Genomic DNA, 19522 nt, shown 5'->3' on the forward strand with positions numbered 1-19522 from the left:
TGAGTCATCCATCTGCCTTCCAAACCTGCAATCTCGAGAAGTGTGCTGCTTACCGGGAACTCGCATTCAGGATGTGACCGAGAGTCTTCCGAAAGTGATTAACCTTCGGATCGCTACCCCTTCCTGCTTCTCCAAGTAGGAACTAGCGATACGGCCAAGAATGACCTTGAGCGGATCACAGCAGATTATGGAGCACTGGGAAGAATGGTCAAGGAATTTGAAACGCAAGTGGTGTTCTCGTCCATCCTTCCGGTTGAAGGAAACGGTCTGGGCAGGGCTTGTCGAATTGAGGAAGTAAATGTGTGGTTACGCAGGTGGTGTCGCAGAGAGGGCTTTGGTTTCTTCAACCATGGGACTCTGTTCTGGGCACAAGGATTGTTAGGAAGAGATGGGATCCACCTACCCAAGAGAGGAAAGAGCATCTTCGCAGGCAGGCTTGCAAACCTGGTGAGGAGGCTTTAAACTAGGTTCGTTGGGGGACGGTGACCAAAGCCCTGAGGGGAGTGAGGAAGTTGAACCCCGGGAAGAATCACAAGGAGGAACGAGCAACAAAGGAGGATCCCTGATTCGGATGCAGAAGGTAGGGCGATCAACTGGCTATCTAAGGTGTTTGTACACAAATGCGAGAAGCCTGGGAAACAAACAGGGAGAATTAGAAGCCCTGGCCCAGTTGAAGAACTATGATTTGATTGGAATAACGGAGCCATGGTGGGATGACTCGCATGACTGGAGCGCTGGCATGGAAGGGTATAGACTGTTCAGGAAGGACAGGAAGGGGAGAAAAGGAGCAGGAGTTGCACTATATGTAAGAGAGCAGTAGGATTGCTTGGAGCTCCAGTATTTAGAGGGAGAAAAGCCTGTTGAGAGTCTATGGGTTAAGTTTAGAGGTGAAAGCAACAAGGGTGATGTTGTGGTTGGTGTCTGCTATAGACCACGGATCCGGTGGATGAGGTAGACGAGGCTTTCTTTGGACAACTGAGAGAATCTTCCAGATCGCAGGCCCTGGTTCTCATGGGGGACTTTAATCACCCTGACATCTGTTGGGAGACCAATACAGCAGTACATAGACAATCCGGGAAGTTTTTGGAGAATGTTGGGGATAACTTTTGATACAAGTGCTGAAGGAACCGACCAGGGGCTGTGCGCAGCTTGACCTGCTGCTCACAAACAGGGAGGAACTAGTAGGGGAAGAAGAGGTGGGTGACAACCTGGGAAGCAGTGATCATGAGATGGTAGATTTCAGGATCCTGACCAAAGGAAGAAAGGAGAGTAGCAAAATACACACTCTGGACTTCAGAAGAGCAGACTTTGACTCCCTCAGGATATGTCTACACTACCCCCCTAGTTCGAACTAGGGGGGGTAATGTAGTCATACGGAGTTGCAAATGAAGCCCAGAATTTGAATTTCCCGGGCTTCATTTGCATAAAGCCGGCTGGCACCATTTTTAAATGCCAGCAGTTCAAACCCCGTGCCGTGCGGCTACACGCGGCACGGACTAGCTAGTTCGGATTAGGCTTCCTATCCACGAGGCGTACAGCTAGTTCGGATAGGAAGCCTAATCCGAACTAGCTAGTCCGTGCCGCGTGTAGCCGCGCGGCACGGGGTCCGACCTAGCCGGCATTTAAAAATGTCGCCGGCCGGCTTTATGCAAATGAAGCCCGGGAAATTCAAATCCCGGGCTTCATTTGCAACTCCATATGACTACATTACCCCCCCCCAGTTCGAACTAGGGGGGTAGTGTAGACATACCCTCAGAGAACTGATGGGCAGGATTCCCTGGGCTGCTAACATGAAGGGGAAAGGAGTCCAGGAGAACTGGAAGTATTTTAAAGAAACCTTATTGACGGCACAGGAAGAAGCCATCCCGATGCGCAGCAAGAAAAGCAAATATATTAGGCAACCAGACTGGCTTACCGCGGACATCCTTGGTGAGCTTAAACTCAAAAAGAAAGCTTACAAGAAGTGGAAACTTGGACAGATGACGAGGGAGGAGTATCAATATATTGCTCGAGATTTCAGGGGAGTTATCAGGAAGGCAAAAGTGCAATTGGAATTGCAGCTAGCAAGGGATATGAAGGTAACAAGAGGTTTCTACAGGCATGTTAGCAATAAGAGGGTGATCAGAGAGGGTGTGAGGCCCTTACTGGATGAGGGAGGTAACCTAGTGATGGATGATGTGGGAAAAGCTGAAGTACTCATTGGTTGCTTTGCCTCTATCTTCACGGACAAAGTCAGCTCCCAGACCAATGCACTAGGCAACGCAGCATGGGAAGGAGGTGGACAGCCCTTGGTGGGGAAAGAACAAGTTAAGAACTATTTAGAAAATCTAAATATACACAAATCCATGGGCCTGGATTTAATGCATCCGAGAGTTCTGAGGGAGTTGGCAAATGTCATTGTGGAGTCTTTGGCCATTATCTTTGAAAACTCGTGGAGATCAGGAGAGATCTTGGATGATTGGAAAAAGGCAAATGTAGTGCCCATCTTTAAAAAAGAGAAGAAGGACATCCAGGGATTTACAGATCAGTCAGCCTTACATCAGTCCTCGGAAAAATCATGGAGGGGATCTTCAAGGAATCCATTTTAAAGCACTTGGAAGAGGGGAAAATGATCAGAAATAGTCAGCATGGATTCACGAAGGGCAAGTCGTGCCTGACCAATCTGATTAGCTTCTATGATGAGGTAACTGGCTCTGTGGCTATGGGAAAGTCAGTGGATATGACATACCTGGACTTTAGCAAAGCTTTTGATACGGTCTCCCACAATATTCTTGCCACCAAGTTAAGGGAATATGGATTGGATAAATGGACTGTAAGCTGGATAGAAAGCTGGCTAGACTGTCGGGCCCAACAGGTAGTGATCAACGGCTTGATGTCAGGTTGGTGGTCGGTTTCTAGCGGAGTGCCCCAAGGATCTGTTCTAGGACCGGTTTTGTTCAACATCTTTATTCATGACCTGGATGAGGGGATGGATTTCACCCTCAGCAAATTCACAGATGACACTAAGCTAGGGGGAGAGGTAAATACGCTGGAGGACAGGGATAGGGTCCAGAGTGATCTGGACAGATTAGAGGATTGGACCAAAAGAAATCTGATGAGGTTCAACAGGAACAAGTGAAGAGTCCTGCACTTGAGACGGAAGAATCCCAAACATTGGTACAGGCTGGGGACCAAATGGCTAAGTAGCAGTTCTGCAGAAAAGGACCTGGGGGTTACAGTGGATGAGAAGCTGGATCTGAGTCAACAGTGTGCCCTTGTAGCCAAGAAGGCGAATGGCATATTGGGGTGCATTAGGAGGAGCATTGCCAGCAGATCCAGAGAAGTGATTATTCCCCTTTATTCGCCTCTGGTGAGGCCACATCTAGAATATTGTGTCCAGTTCTGGGCCCCCACTATAGAAAGGAGGTGGATGCATTGGAGAGGGTCCAGTGGAGAGCGACTAAAATGATTAGGGGGCTGGAGCGCATGATAGTAGTGACAGATGGCAGAACAAGGAGCAATGGGCTCAAGTTGTGGTGGGAGAGGTCCAGGTTGGATATTAGGAAAAACTATTTCCCTAGGAGGGTGGGGAAGCGCTGGGATGCGTTACCTAGGGTATGTCTACACTGCCACCCTAATTCGAACTAGGGTGGCTAATGTAGGCATTCGAACTTGCAAATGAAACCCGGGATTTAAATATCCCAGGCTTCATTTGCATGTTCCCGAGCGGGTGCCATTTTTAAATGCCCATAGTTTGAACTACCTGCCTGCGGCTGCGTGCGGCATGGACTAGGTAGTTCGAATAAAAGCTCCTAATTCTAACTACCGTTATTCCTCCTGCATGGAGGAATGCCTACATTAGCCACCCTAGTTCGAACTAGAGTGGCAGTGTAGACATACCCCTAGGGAGATGGTGGAATCTCCATCCCTAGAGGTGTTTTAAGTCTCGGCTTGACAAAGCCCTGGCCGGGTTAATTTAGTTGGGATTGGTCCTGCCTAGAGCAGGGGGCTGGATTTGATGGCCTTCTGAGGTCTCTTCCAGCCCTAGGATTCTATGACATTGGAGGTGGACCCACAAGCAGCAGCCAGCACGTGCCATGCCCCATTGGGTGACTGGTGAGGGGACGGCCCAGCTGCTTCGCCCACCCACCATGCATGCTCGGGTTCCTCCCCGGCCTTGCGCTGTGGAGAGTCTGTGGAGGGAATTCGCAAGGCATAAGTAAATTTGCCCATTGTGGGCTCCCCTTCAAACAGCTCCCCCTCCCCCGCGCCACACACATCTAATTTCATCCCAATAATCAAACACAAATGTGGCCGTAATGAAAAGTAAATTGAATATCCCTGGTCCTATTTTTGTAAATGAGTCTAACCAGCAGCTACCGAATAAATGACACCTAATTACTGTTCAGGGAAGTTCATGCCGAAGCGCTTAGCTGTGAGATGATCATAGGGAAACACTATCAGTGACAGGAAATGAACAAGATGCCGGCTGTAGGAAATTGTAATTACCGAAGACTGACACACTGTGAGCTGTTTATGATAATGAAGTGGTGCATCAAATCAAATTAACCTTCGTTATTTAACACAGAATGCACCGAGGACTTGTCTCCACAGATGCGGAATCCAAACCTGGCGCGGGAACCCCGGCGGTAACGGTGTTCAGAGAGGCGGCTGACATGAAGCCATCGCGCGCTGCTTTTCTTTAAGATGTTTACTCAGACCCGGCCGCCGGGCGGTGCGCTCCAGCATCCTTGCTGATGCGATGGCATTAGCCAGTGCAGGCAGGGAGTCTGGGGAGCCGCTGACAACAGCCGGGGAAGCTGCTGTTCTGCAGAAGAGCCTCTCTCTGAATGGCCGAGCATGCACACGCTCCCGGGGAAAGCCTGTAGGCAGGGGGCCGAGTGACCAACCAGCCTCCCATCCCCTCTGGGCCTGTGAAGAGGTGTCCCCTTCCTCCCGCCATGCCTGCGTTTGAGAGCTTGCTGCTCCCCCCTGCCTCGGGAACGGAGCCAAGGGAAGGTCGGTGCCCTGCCCTAGGGGGAGTTACGGCGAGCCAGGAGCGTGTTTCCCATCTGTCCCACTGATCTCCCTCCGCACGGGCGCCAGCATGCCCCTCTGCCAGGCACACGGGGCGAGCTGCCATGCCACGGCCATCGGTAAGGCAAAGGGGGCTCGCGCTGCTCTGCTGTGAGGAGCTTTCCTTGGCTCATCTCCCTTCGCGAAGGCGCCGGCGCTTCCTGCAGGGACGCTCGCCCGGGGACCCTTCCTCGCTGACGGGTGAGTAACCCAGGGGCTCTGCTCAGGATCCACGAGCGTTCGGAACAGGGGCCCATCTGCTGCCGTGTGTCGCGCGCAGGAATTGTTGGGAGCCCCAGGGTTGCTGCGGACGCTGGCAGGGTCTTCGCTGAGGCAGGGATCGGCGGCACAGCTTGAGTGCAGGGCGGGGGATTATTGCCAGTGGCTGTAGGGTATTTTTCTAGGTTGGATGAGTTTTTCATTATTTTTATTTGTGGCTTTTGCTGGGTGAAAAAGATCAGGTACAAAATCCCAACCCGCATTCCGGATAGCGCCCCCGTCTGCCGGGCCACTTGGGACCCCGGCTCAGCGCTAGTTAGGACTTGCTCTGTCGGGAGGAGTGACTCCAGCGGTCGCTGGCTTCGGAACCGGGAGCGTGGCACGTGCTCTGCCCGGCTAATACGTACCAAGCACCCGTCCGAGAAATCCACTGGCTTAAGAGATCAGACAGGCGGATCAAATCCCTCCTGGGCGGGCTAGGAATGTTGGCTCCCGGTGCCACTTGCGTGCGGAGCTGCGGGGTCTGCTTTGCCTTGCCCCGTGTTTCCTGGGGGACGCTGAGGCGCCGGACGGGGGGAAATGTTGGCTCAGTGCCCTGGCTGCCTGCAGGGGCCTCAGCCGCTTCACAAGTAAAACCATCGTTCGGCAAAACTTCAGGCTTGTGGGACAAATCCAGGGCCTGAGTTCTGCAGCTCCCGGGCTTCTGAGCAGCTGGGGTCAGAGTCCCCGGGGCCCCCCTCCCTGCGCTCAGCTGTACTTTTATTTTCCTTCCTGTTTATCCAGCCAGGGCCAGCTTTAGGGCTGAGGAATCTGGGCCCAGGCCCAGGGCACCACAGAGGGCTCAGACCTCCCCTGTGGCTCCTTTTTTCTGCCTGCTGGCCGGCTTTTCTCCTTCCCCTCCCCTCCGGCCAGCTGTGGGCTCCAGTCCCACCTGCCCCTCCCTCCGGGCAATCCCTGAGCTGCAGCAGGGTCCTTCTCTGCCTGGAGCAAAAGTGTGTAGCATGAGTGCGAGCAGGTGGGGGCCAGGCCAGGCTGGGGCAAGGGGGGGCCGAGCACTGGGAGTAGAGCCAGGCTCAGGGACTTCAGGGAGCAGTGGGGGAGGGGAAGGGGGGACCAGGCTGAGGGTGGCTGTGGCCGTGGGGGAGCTGGGAAGGGAAAAGAGGGGGCATTGTCGGGCTCAGCGAGCTTGAAGGGATTGTCCTAGGGCCGCCTGGGGAGCAGCGTGGTGCCCCTAGCAGCTGTTCTGACCCGCTCCCCCTCTGCCCCTCTGCCTTGCCCCTGCCCTGCCTGCAACTTCTTGCAGTCGCTCCAATCTCCCTTTCACGCTGTGTCCCCAGATGCCAAGAGACCCCTCCCCTCCCCAGTGGGAATGGGCCGCAGCCTTGGCCTGGGGGGGGGGGGGAGGGGGACACACACACACACACACACACACACACACACACACACACACACAATCTCTCTCTCCCCCCCCGCCCCCCGGAGGGGAAGTTCAAAGAAAACGGAAGGAGACTGCTCCTGCCCGTGAGGAACAAAGTGCCCGTGTCAACAAGACGTGGACGCTACACAAGGGGGGCCTGGAGCAGAAAAGCAGCGGCCAGGCTGCAGCGTGCCAGGGCGGGAGCGGCTTGTTCGCCGCCCAGGCAGGGAGAGGGGCTTGCGCTTGGAAACATCCGTTTGGGGCAAAGAGAGGCTCCTCTTTCCTGGGGATGGGGCCTGACTTGGGGTTTCTCTCCGCAGGGAATGCAAAGGCCGTCTGGGAGGGTCCTGGCAGGCGAGGGCCTGGACTCAGTCGCTGGGATTAGCTGTTGCTGCTTTCCCGTTCCAATGGCTTCTGGGCATGGCTGACCTCTCCTGCCTCGTGTACCATTCTTCCCTGTGGCCTTTTGCCGTGCACCAGCCGTGTCTCACTGCCAGGTCCTGTCCCGGGAGAGGTGGTGGGGGGGGGGTGATTTCCCACCTTCGTGCAGCCAGGCCCTGCGCTCGCCACTCCCATGCTGGGGTCTCCATTTGCTTATTGACAGTAAAACGTGCAGAAGTGTAACATTGTGCAGAATATTAAATGTTTGGGTACCGGGGGGGTCTGTGGTGGAAGGACACTGGTCACAGGGATCGGTGGTGATCTCTGGGTGAGAGGCCACTGGGAATGGGGGTTCCTGGGCATAAGGGGTTGGGTGGCACTGGGCAGTGGGGCAGGCGCCCTGGCAGTGCGCTGGAGTTGGAAGTGCAGGTGGGTGGGGTTGCCAGGTGTCGGGCTTTGAACCGGACAGTCCGGTATTTGAGCTTTCTGCCTGGGAAACAAATTGAGACAATACTGGACATAGGAATGTCCGGTATGTTCCAAGTATGTTTTATTATTCTCATGAGTATCGGTACGTACTTGCTACTGCCTGGCTGGCAGACGCCCTCACACCGCGGGCGCGTGTCTACGGCCGGGCACTACGCAGTAGGGAGGAGGGGAGGGGGGCAGGGCTGGGGAGGGATGGAATCTCCAGGGCCGGACCTGCCCGTGCACCCCGCTGGGACCGTGCGTGGGACGGGCAGCACCCCGGGATCTTTGCACCTGGGTCAGCCCCACTCCCTGCCGGCTGGTTCCCCTCCCTCCCACTCTTCCCCCAACCAGCCCCGCTTCCCGGCTGCCGGTTCCCCTCCCGGCCAGCCCTGCTTCCTCCGACACCCCCAGCCAGCCCTGCTTCCCACCGGCCAGTTCCCCCCCAGACTGCCCCACTCCCCCCGACCCCCTCCCAGCCAGCCCTGCTTCCCACGGGCTCAGGCCAGCCCCGCTCCCCCCCAGCCTGCCCCACCCCCCCCAGACCCCCTCCCAGCCAGCCCTGCTTCCCGCTGGTCGGTCCCCCCCCCCGATCTCCCATGGCCAGCCCCGCTCCCCCCAACCTCCTCCTGGCCAGCCCTGCTTCCCCCGACCCCCCCCCCAGCCAGCCCTGCTTCCCACCGGCCAGTTCCCCCCCAGCCAGCCCTGCTTCCCACCGGCCGGTTCCCCCCCAGCCAGCCCTGCTTCCCACCGGCCGGTTCCCCCCCCCCCCCCTGGCCAGCCCTGCTTCCCCCGCCCCCCCAGCCAGCCCTGCTTCCCACCGGCCGGTTCCCCCCCAGCCTGCCCCACTTCCCCCCCAGCCTGCCCCGCTTCCCCCGACTGCCTCCCAGCCAGCCCTGCTTCCCGCTGGTCGGTCCCCCCCCCCCCCCGATCTCCCACGGCCAGCCCCGCTCCCCCAACTCCCTTCTGGCCAGCCCTGCTTCCCCCGACCCCCTCAGCCAGCCCTGCTTCCCACCGGCCGGTTCCCCCCCAGCCTGCCCTACTCCCCCCGACCCTCTCCCAGCCAGCCCTGCTTCCCACCGGCCAGTTCCCCCCCAGCCAGCCCCGCTCCCCCCGGCCCCCTCCCAGCCAGACCTGCTTCCCGCCAGTCGGTCCCCCCTCCCAATCTCCCATGGCCAGCCCTGCTCCCCTCCCGGCTGGTCCATCACCCCATCTGAGATCAAGTGCGTCCAGTATTTTTTTTAAACCACCTGGTAACCCCAGGTGGGAGGGGAGTGCAGAGGTTGGGGTGAAGGCTGCAAAATGCTGGGGTTAGGGGCACAGTGTAGGAGTTAGGGAGCAGGAGTTAATAGCAAAGGGGGCATGGGATGGGGGTCCACGGGTGGGGAAGCCCATGGCAGCCAAGGGAAATGGGGAAGGGGTGATGGACAGGAGGAGGCTGGCCAGCACTCGGTGACTACTGGGTTAAACTCAGGTAGCTCAGGGTGTGGGCAGGGAGGCAGAAGAACCAGTGGGCTACAGAGCTGAAATGTGAATTGTAAGTAGATACCTGTTGCCCTTTCTCTTCGCCTGTGAGTTCTGAGTTAGGAGCTGGAGGAAGCAAGATGAAGTCACCAGACAGAACTACCGGAGATATTGGGCCTGGGAGCGGACAGGTCCTGGGAGCACGGAGCACGAGGAGATAAAGAAATGTATGTTTAGTCGCGGTCAGGGTATTTTTGGTTAAACTTCTCTGGAGAAATCCATGTGCCTCCTTCCCCCAGTCACTGTACCTGAGCTGTGCCAGAGATGCCATTTTTTCTTGGTGTTTTGATCTGCTATTTTCTCAGTTGCTCTGTAACACTGAGCAGCCACGTCTGCTTTCCCAAGGAGACCCTTTTGGTTTGTTAATACAATCCCCTTTTGAAGGTGATGATTTGCTTCTTGTGTCCTGGGAGGCAACCGGAGGCCTGTGTGCCTGCCGAGGCTCAAGGGCCAGCTATCAGAATTGCAGTTTGCTTCCTGTGGGGTTTTTTCTATTTTCAAGCTCTCTTGTGGCAAAAGTGCTTGGGGTGGCCCTCGGGGAGAAGTTTAGGCATTTCTTCCTGGTCTTCGGGGTGCAGCCTATGGCCCAGGGCCCGTCAATCTGTGACTCTGGGGACTGTTAAGCAGAAGCCTGTACAGCCAAGGTATTTTTAAAGTCTCTTGCAGGGCCCTCGGAGTGCCAGAGCGGGGACCAGCCCTGACGGGAGCACCATGCCCTGGGGAGGGCAGAGGCGCAAAATACAAGTTTGCCCAGAGTGTAATTTTCCCTAAGACCAGACCTGTATCCAGTATTAGGATGAGTGCCCGTGTGCGCTTTCCTGTCTGCTTATCCAAAGATCATGTTCATACATGTACATTCGTGCTTCGACAACTCAGAGGGGAGAGGAGGAGAAGGGGGAGGAGAGGACAGCAGGGAAGGAAAGGGAAGAGGAGAGGGAGGACGGGAGAGGAGGCTACAGGAGAACTGGTGGGACTGGAGCAGGAGGAGAGGAGAGGAAGGGGGTAGAGGAGGAGAAGGCAGGGGAGGGGAGGACAGGTGGGACTGGAGCAGGGGCAGGAGGAGAGGAGGGGAGGGGGGAAGGGGGGAGGAGGGGGCAGGAGAAGGGAGGGGAGGGGAGGACAGGTGGGACTGGAGCAGGGGCGGGAGGAGAGAGGGGAGAGGAGGGGGGGAAGGGGGGAGGGGGAGGAGGAGAAGGGAGGGGAGGGGAGGACAGGTGGGACTGGAGCAGGGGCAGGAGGGGGGGCAGGAAGAGGAGGGGAAGGGGGGAGAGGAGGAGAAGGGAGGGGAGGGGAGGACAGGTGGGACTGGAGCAGGGGCAGGAGGAGAGGAGAGGGAGGGGAGGGGGGGAAGAGGAGGGGAGGGGAGGACAGGTGGGACTGGAGCAGGGGCAGGAGGAGGGAGGAGGGAGGGGGGGAAGGAGAAGGAGGGGAGGGGAGGGGAGGACAGGTGGGACTGGAGCAGGGGCAGGAGGAGAGGAGGAGAAGGGAGGGGAGGGGAGGACAGGTGGGAGCTGGAGGAGCAGGGGGCAGGAGGAGAGGGGGAGGGAGAGGGGAAGGGGGAGAGGAGGAGGGGGAAGGGAGGGGAGGGGAGGACAGGTGGGACTGGAGCAGGGGCGGGAGGAGAAGGGAGGGGGAGGGAGAGAGGGGGGAGAGGAGGAGAGGGGCAGGAGGAGAGGGAGGGGGGGAGGACAGGTGGGACTGGAGCAGGGGCAGGAGGAGGAGAGGAGGAGGGGAGAGGGAGGGGAGGGGAGGACAGGTGGGAGTGGAGCAGGGGCGGGAGGAGCAGGGGAGGGGAGGGGAGGGGGGGAGAGGAGGAGAAGGGAGGGGAGGGGAGGACAGGTGGGACTGGAGCAGGGGCAGGAGGAGAGGAGGGGAAGGGAGGGGAGGGGAGGACAGGTGGGACTGGAGCAGGGGCGGGAGGAGAGTGCCATTCCAGGCGTCTGTAGAGCGGAATGAATGATGCTCTCTAATTAACACTGCCCGGGCGATGGGTCTGAATTATTTAAGCACAGCTGGAGAGGGGTTCCTGTGCACGTCTGTGTCTGAAGGTGCCTCTCTCCATGTCGGGCTATGCGTGTGTGTGTGGGGGGGGGGTCTAGCTGTAGATAGAGCTGTCTAAAATCTAGAGGGATAATGGAGATGGAAGGGGAGTGCACCACGTCCTCCCTCCCTCCCTCCCCAGCGGAGCGGGATTCCCAGAACGGATTACGAGATCTTGTCCAATGGCATTTGCAGCCTCGCTTGGCCCTGGGCTTTTGCAGTTACACGCTCAGTTTTGCTTGTCTGCCTTGGTCTGAAGATGCCTTGCGACTGCTGATGGTTAATCACAATTGTACAGGCCTAAAGAGGGAAGATTTTCTCTAATCCCCTTTCAGTGGCCTCCAAACGGGGGCTCAAGCAAAGATGACTAACGACAGACATGATTAAACTAATTGAGTAGGTGAAGCTTTGATGGGAGCCCTCCAGAGCCCAGGTATGGCCGTGGGGGACTGGACTCTAATTAGCCAAATAGCAAACCCAGCCCTCCGTGCTGCAGTATTTGAATTCAGGAGACAGGGCGGGGGAGGAGGGGTCAGGGATGCCTTTTTCTCTGTATTGTTGTGCTGCAAAGGGCCACCTGGTCTGATCTAACGAACGGGACAGCAAACCCAGGTTCTAATAGCCAGGCGTGCGTCCCCCGCTGCCCGACGCCTGGACGGCCTCTCGCCCGGGCTTCCCTGTGCCATGCGTTCGCCTCTCCCGCTCTAGGGAGCTGCAAAGGCCATGAAACATGCCTGTGCCGCTCTCCACAGAAGGTGGGAGACTAGCCTAGTGAATTACAGGAGCAGACCCCGCTCCCCTCCAGCCAGGCTGATCTCCAGGGGCTGCGCACAGGGGAGAGGGGAGGGCTGGTGTTAACGGACGTGTTCTAGCCATGCACTCCCCATGGGGAGGGAGAACCGGACGGGTTCGTGGTAGCGGTGTGGGCGCCAGGCTGCAGGTCTGAGCCCAGGGCAGTAAGTCTGACCCCGCTGCAGCATCCACCTCCATGAAGCATCTCGTCAGACTGACGCTCTGAGGTAATTTCCTGGCAGAAACAAGCGTTTTAAAATCCTCGTTAGCCAGTTCTCCTCTAGGCGGGCGGCAGGGGCGCTCTTCACCGTGGGCAGCGCTGAGCTTGGTGGAGCAGGAAGCACAAAGGAAGCCTGGCTCCCCTCCCAGACTCCAAAGGGGGACAGGGCGTTATCGGGAGGGTCGCCTTGGGCCAGGATGCGGAGGCTGACCGTGACTGTGTTGGATGTGAGGGGACACCGCAGCCTTGTAGCGCCGCCTAGCCCCTCCCGAATCAAACTCCCAAGCTACGTCGTGCGGCGAAACAGACTGCAAAGTGCGAGCGGGAGAGCCAAGGGCCCCAACGCCATCGGACCATGTGTCACAGGCGGGGCAAGCCAGGCTGCTGTGGCATGGCCTGTAAGGACTAGCCAGGGAAACGCTCAGGAGGAGCTAGGCACGAGTGGCCCAGGTTTAGCTCCACAGTGACGCACAAACTCCTGTTGAACCCTCGCAGGCCCCTAAGCTCACTGGGCGCCTACGTTTTCGGAGCCAGTGTTTCTGTCTCCACCTCGGCATCCTGGGCCCTCTCTCCTGCCCTCGCCCCAGGCCAAGTCACAAGCCGAGGAAGGGGAGAGCTCTCTGGCTCCCTGCGCTGTATGCAGGGCCTGGGCTGGCAGCGCTCATGCTCAGAGGCTGCCCATGGATTGGGTCCCATTGACAAGCCAAGCAGATGAGGGGGAGGAAGAAGAAATGGTAGTGCCCAGTGGTTAGAGCACACGTCTCTTCCAACGGGGATAGATATGGGCACGGTCATTGGGCCAGAGGGGGAGTGTTCCCTGCGTGGGGCAGGAGGCGGGAGACCCTGCGTTAGGGTTGTTCTTCCATCATGGAACAGCATCAAAGGAGAGATGGAGGGGCCCCAGCCCCCAGCGCAATGTCCCATAGCCTGGGCAGTGGGAGGGCCCAGTTCAAGTCCTGCCTCCCCCTGTGGCGGAGGGGAAATGACCCTTCCCCTCAGAGCAGACAGCGTGATGCACATTGGTAACGACTCCTCAGCAGAGCAGGCTGCGGGGGCCGGGTTGGCCGCGCCAGGCAGCTGGAGAGACTGGAGCTCAGGAAAGTTTCACAGCGTGTCCATGGCCGCAGAGGGAGTCTGTGTCAAAGCCAGGCTTTGAGCTGGAGAGCCTGTGCTGAGTCCACGAGACCAGGACCGTCCCTGCGCGTGGCTGATCACTGCTCGGGAGGGAGAGCGAGGAACGAGGTGTGGAGAGAGCTGCTCAGCCATTCCAGCCAATGCCACGTTATTTCAACAAATAGGCTCTTGAATGAGGGATGTTACGGGCTCACCGGCACCCTGCCGGGCTGAAGCAACCCCTGGCTGCCGGATCCTGTGTAAGCGGTTAACCATTGACTGATTCAACAGGATTTTAACGCCCTATTTTGAAGATGTAGGGACAGACTCCCAGTGGTCCTACATCTCTAGCAGAGAATTTGCCAACTGGGAAGAGAAGACTTGCTGGACTGGATCAGAAGCATGGACTAGGGTTGCCAGGTGTCCGGTATTGCCCTGGACAGTCCGGTGTTTTCTCCTCTCGTCTGGTAAAAAAAGGCAGAAAATATTGGACACCTCAAATGTCCGGTATTTTCAGATTTTTTCCTGTCCAGGAGGCGAAAATCCTGGGTGCTAACCTGGTTCTGCAGGGGAGCTGTCCGGCCTGGAGCAGGAAGACAAGATGGCGGATGGCTGCCAGCAGCCTGTTAGGGCTAAAAAGCATTTCTTAAAGGGGCCATGCTGATTTTTAAAATGTTTTTGGCTTAATAACTCTCGGGGTCCGTGGGGGTTTTTTGGGTTTTTTTCCTCAACAACTTTTCCCCGGTGTTTGTTTTTTTGGGGTGGGGGTGGGGTAAGATGGTGTTTGGTATTTTTGGTTAAACCGTCTGGCAACCCTAGCATGGACCCCTCACCGAAGTAGCCTGCCTCTGAGACTGGCTGGGACCACTTACGAAAATCACTGCAGGGGACGGCCATGGCCTAGCAAAAGTTTTTTCCTAATTCCTGTTGGTCAGAGGTTGGCTTGTGCCCTAAATGTGTTCCAGGCTCTGACTGTCAATGGGAGAGTGAAGAAGCAGGATACGCCCCAGAAGGCAGTTTCTTCCTTGCCTTCCAGGCACTGCTGGTCTCCAGGTGAGAGAGACCTGGGGCAAGAGTCTCCATCTTCCTGGCTCCAGGATGTGGCTCCAGAGTGGAGAGCGAATGCCACGCGTAGGGGCCTTCCAGCTCACAACACAAACTAGCCCATTAAAAACGTTCTTGGACACGTCGCTAGCAGCCTGATGAAGTTTCAAAGTCCACAAATATTTCCCGGTGTGATTGAACAGCAGCCCTGTTTTCAGACCGTCTCTAGCTCTGGATTTGACGCTGTTGCGGTTTCATTAAACCCCTATTGATGCGAATGTGTTTCTGATTCCGGTAGGAAAGTAAAACCAAACAGATGGGTTGTGACACACGCTGTCTGAAACAAAGGGTTTCACAGCTGCTCCTCCTGGCACTTCCTGCTTTTCCGTGGCTTGGAGCAAGCCAGCTTTGAACATGGGTGCAAATAGAGTGCCCAAGTAAGAATGGTTCACATGGTATTGAATTAACCCAGAAAAAGGACAGGACCTGTCTCTATTGACAGACCCGACATTTAAATTTCTGGTCCAGGGTGCTGTTGAAAGTTAGTAGGAAGAAGGTTTCCAACAATATACGTCACGTAAGTCTAAGGATAGTGGGCAGACACTTTTACACTGCCTGTTCCACATGTGGGACATGGATTTCAGTGCTGGCCACTGCATTTGCGGGGGCTCAATTCCACTGAAGATTCAGCACACGGTTGCTGAGATGCTCAGGGAAAGGGAGGGTTTTACAAACGAGGTGAGAGAGACAAAACGGAGTTATTTAGCTTTGCGCAAAGACGATTAAGAAAGAACACAATTGAAGTTGTAAAGCCAGAGAGATGATGGCTTGATCTGTTGGAGGCTGCTGGACAGACCAGAAGTAGGGATTATAGGCTTATTTTAAGGAGGAATATATGCCTCCATCGTACAAATTTCAGGTGGCACCTTACAGTGCGCAGTGAATAGGAGACGGACTTACAGGGAAGGTGGTGGAGTGTAACACGTTAACATTAATGTGCTTGAGCCTGTGGAATGTAACACATTAAATGAGTTCTGGGCATGCGAGGAACCAGCTGCGGAGTTGGCAGGAAAGTTCCTGCTGGTCTTATACCCAAGGGAAGGCCTGTAGGGGAGACTGGCTGCCCATCTCTAGTATTCGTGACAAGCAGATGTGCCTGGCACTGCTCAGTTAGTTGTTTTGGAAAATGAAAGGAAAATGTACCTGCTTCATTGTAATGATCGTATTTAAAACCACAGTGTTATTTTTATGAAGTTAATTTTAGTACACTTTTTAAAAACGGAAATTCCATCGAGTGTATTTTTTTTCTTGATCCCTATAAACTCTTCTCATTCACTGTTTTAACAAAAAAAGGCTATAGTCAACTTGGTTTCCAGTAACATTATCTTCTGTTTTTAAACCTTAAGCATTAATATAGCTGTGCCAAAACAGAGCACAACTCCAAACTTGTCCATTTTATCTCTTTCCTGTAAGGTCTATTGAGAAGCATTCTTATTCCAGGTTCATCCTGGGGGTTTTTTGGCTCATCTTGGTTCAGTCTGTCAACGTGCACTCGGTTATGTCAGTTGTGAGGACTGTATGTGATTTGGTGAGTCTGTCTCTTTTCTGTTTGGTTTTATGAGAAGCAAATCCCATTCGAGGCACGTCCCATTTTCCTGGCACTACCGAACCCTTAAGTTATGATAACAGGAAGCTGCATACTGAATGTGGTGGTCCTGGTGTTTACCATTTAGGAGGAATTCTTGATCAAACAGACAAACTCTCTGAAATACCTTGTAGATTGTTCACCTTTGCCATGTTCTCTCTTGTTCATCTCCTTATTAAATCTCCTTATTAAATCTCTTGTATAAGAGCCTTCCCAGGACTCTAATTATTTTGGTTGTCCTTCTCTGGCCTGTTCTATTTCTGCTGTCTCTTTGGGGGAGGGATGCAGTGCCATCTACCCGTGGCACACTGTGATAATATGTGACGTATCGGTCTCTCCCCTTTTCTGAATACAGCCCATATCTTTTTTCTTTTTGCCCACCACTGTGCTTTGAGTTGAGGCCTTTGTTGTGCTGCCCATAGTGGCACCTGGATCTTTCTCCGAGGTGCTCAGTCTCTTCGCAACACACCGGAGTGTAGGAGTAGCCGAGTCTTTTCCTTACAGGCTGAGGTTTCTTTAATTGGCTTGTTGCCCTCTTTGCCTCAGATTTGGGGGGAAGGGGTGGGTTGTTCCTCTGAAGTTCATCTGAGGATGAACTAGTCTGAACAATCTGGTGTTACCTACACATTCTGATGGCATGTGAGTCAATTCTCCGACTAGATCCCTGGGAAATATACGAAGTATCACTGCCCCGGGCATGGGTTCCCAGGATGCCCAGCTACTCACTTCCTCCTGTGATGAGCACCGAGCTCTCGTGCCCATTCTTTGTTCTCCATCTCTTAGCCAGTCACTAGTCGCTTGTCTGAAGATGCCTCAGCCAGTGAATTCCCACCCCACACGTTGCCCTTTAGTGTATCCCTGTGGGCAGGAGGGGCCATGTTGTACCGTAGGTGTCTCCCATCTCTGGGTAGCAAACTTGTGCAGTGTTGGGCCCTTTTCCTGTTCTGCACATGCTGCCTGCAGTGGTTTTTAAGAGCAGCCAGAGGAACGCAGTATGTATGTTGTGTCTGACTCATCCACTCTCACCACATTTCTCTTGGGAGCAAAGTGCCCCCATAGACTCAAGGGCCTCAGATGGGTCTGGTCTTTGTGATGTAGGGATCTGTGCTAAGGAGAGCTCTGCAAGTTTGGGCAGTAGATCTCAGATGCACATCACAGAGTCCTAGGGGCTCGTACAACTGCACATCCTCTACTCAACTCAACGCGGGGGCCACAGTGATACTCACAGCACATGCCGAGGGCCGCAGCTTAAGTGTGGTTGCATAGACATCTTCTTTCGCACTGACGGGCATGAATACAAAGATTAAGGCCAGACTACACAACACACAGGCCCCATTTAAGTCAGTTCTGCTGATATTAATAAAATGCAATGTTTACCCGATTTCCACCCATATGGCAGCACTTTTAATGAGCAATGACAGTCCAGGAATTTAACTACTAAAACGCATCTCAACAGAAGACCATTCTATTGACTCGCTGTTGTGAAGCACGTTCCCAGTGGGGGCTATGTTCAAAGGATCCCACCCATGGGCCGCATGTTGAGCCCTGTGTAAACCCAAACCGCACTGTGGGCTGCAAACAAACGGGCTGTGGGCCGCATGTTGAGTAGCCTTGCTCTAATGTGATCTATGCCAGCATGTGCCTGCAATGCCCCCTCCGCCATGTGTATCGGCCACACCGGACAGTCTCTGCACCAAAGGGTAAACGGACATGAATCACACATCAGGAATGGGAACACACAGAAACCTGGAGGGGAACCTTTTAACCTGCCTGGGCGCTCACTCCAGCATGGATTTACAAGTAGCCATCCTGCTATAAAGGAATTTTATCACCAATTACAGAGGGAGACTGCAGAACTGGAATTCATGTACAAGTTTGACACTGTTAACTTGGGCTTGAACAAAGACATGAACTGGCTGGCGCATTACAAAGCCAATTTCTCCTGCCATTAACATCTGCATTTCCACATCAAAAGGTATGTATGGGACACATCCAGCCCACTTCATTAGTCTCATTAGCACTAGTCCTACAATTGACAGTTTTTTTTTTTGATGTTATGTATGTACATGTTGTGACGTAGTGGGGGTACTTGCTGGGCTGTGGTGACCCCTGCTGTCTGGAGCAAGACCCAGCAGGGAAAGCCTCACTAGGCAGAGGTAATGCCAAACTTGTTGAACCAGTGGCCAGACACCCCCCATGGAGAGGAACAAAGGAAGGTGGATGCTGCCCTGGCTGGGGGGCAGGGCTGGAAGTTAGTTAGTGAGTGGCTGGCTGGAAGGCAGAGAAGAAGGAGCATGGAGGAGAGCCTAGGGGAAGGGGCTGGAGTTTAGGGGCCCAGTCTCCCCCATCTCAAGGGGGCCTGAGGCATCCTAGCCCAGTTCCTGTAACCAGATTACATCTGTGCTGCGCTGTGCTGGAGGAGCAATAAACCACCCTCAATTCCACTGGCTGGTGCAGTCTGTTTGTGCCATTTCGGGGTGCAGGAGACGGGGAACCCCCAACGCGCCGTCACACATGTATATCTGGATCTCTGTGATTTCCACTCCAACTCATCTGATGAAGTGGGTTTTGCCCAAGAAAGCTCACGATCCTATCCAAGGACCACTTGTTGTTGTTTTTAAAGTTACAGACTAACACAGCTTCCTCTCCGAGACTTTATCACAGCATACCGTAACCTGTTCACAAGAACCCTTTCAAAAGCCTTCAGGGCGGCTCCTTCTATAGAATGATATTGCCATAAGCCTTCATTCACCAAGCCATAATTTAATCTTATTCATAATTAACAGAATGTGTCCCCACCCAGGCCTGTTAAAATACCCAAACCTTCACAGAGGCAAGCCCAAGAATGCGCGGGACAAAACTGGAATATCCTAGCCCGTTCCATGGGATATGGGGAGTGATGGATGTTGCACTATTGCTGTCCATCCTGCTTTTGTTTAATTATCATTTTTGTATTGTTCTTGTCTCGGGAGACTCAATCTGGCAGGAATGGCGTGATGGATTATGTATGAAATCCAGGTCAACACGTCCAAGTATTACTGCCTTGTAATTTGCTGTGCCACAGAGGCCAATATAGATGCCGTGTGTTATTAATTATACCAATATATTTTCATGAGTAATGTGATTAATTAGGATGTATAACTCCAGACCTGTCCTGTTAGTGTGTTTGTTCTTGAATGGAACTGATTGACTCAGAGTGAGAATCAAAATCTGCAACATAGATTGTCACATTTGTTTACCTCTAAGATTCTTTCAGGAAAAAATAACATTCTATAAAATACATTTTTATGCATGGAAAATGGAAGGTACTGGGGATAGCGAGGGATGTCATCTGAATAGCAAGTCATAGCCTGGACTGCATGTAGCTCAGGATCAGGAAACCTGAATGGACAGACATGTTAAAAATTCCCTTGTCTTTGTTACTGATGGTTTCTGAAGAGGGCAAGGGGCTGGCTGGTATCAGGGAGTGAGTTTCAGCTGGCCAGACCAATTCAGCATGCACCCATGTTGGGGATCATAGAATCCTAGAGTTGGAGGAGACCTCAGGAGTCCTCGAGTCCAAGCCCCTGCTCAAATCAGGACCAATCCCAACTAAATCAACCCA

The sequence above is a fragment of the Pelodiscus sinensis genome, chromosome 15, assembly GCF_052426305.1.
Source record: "Pelodiscus sinensis isolate ZL-2025 chromosome 15, ASM5242630v1, whole genome shotgun sequence".
In the NCBI taxonomy this organism is placed as follows: Eukaryota; Metazoa; Chordata; order Testudines; family Trionychidae; genus Pelodiscus; species Pelodiscus sinensis.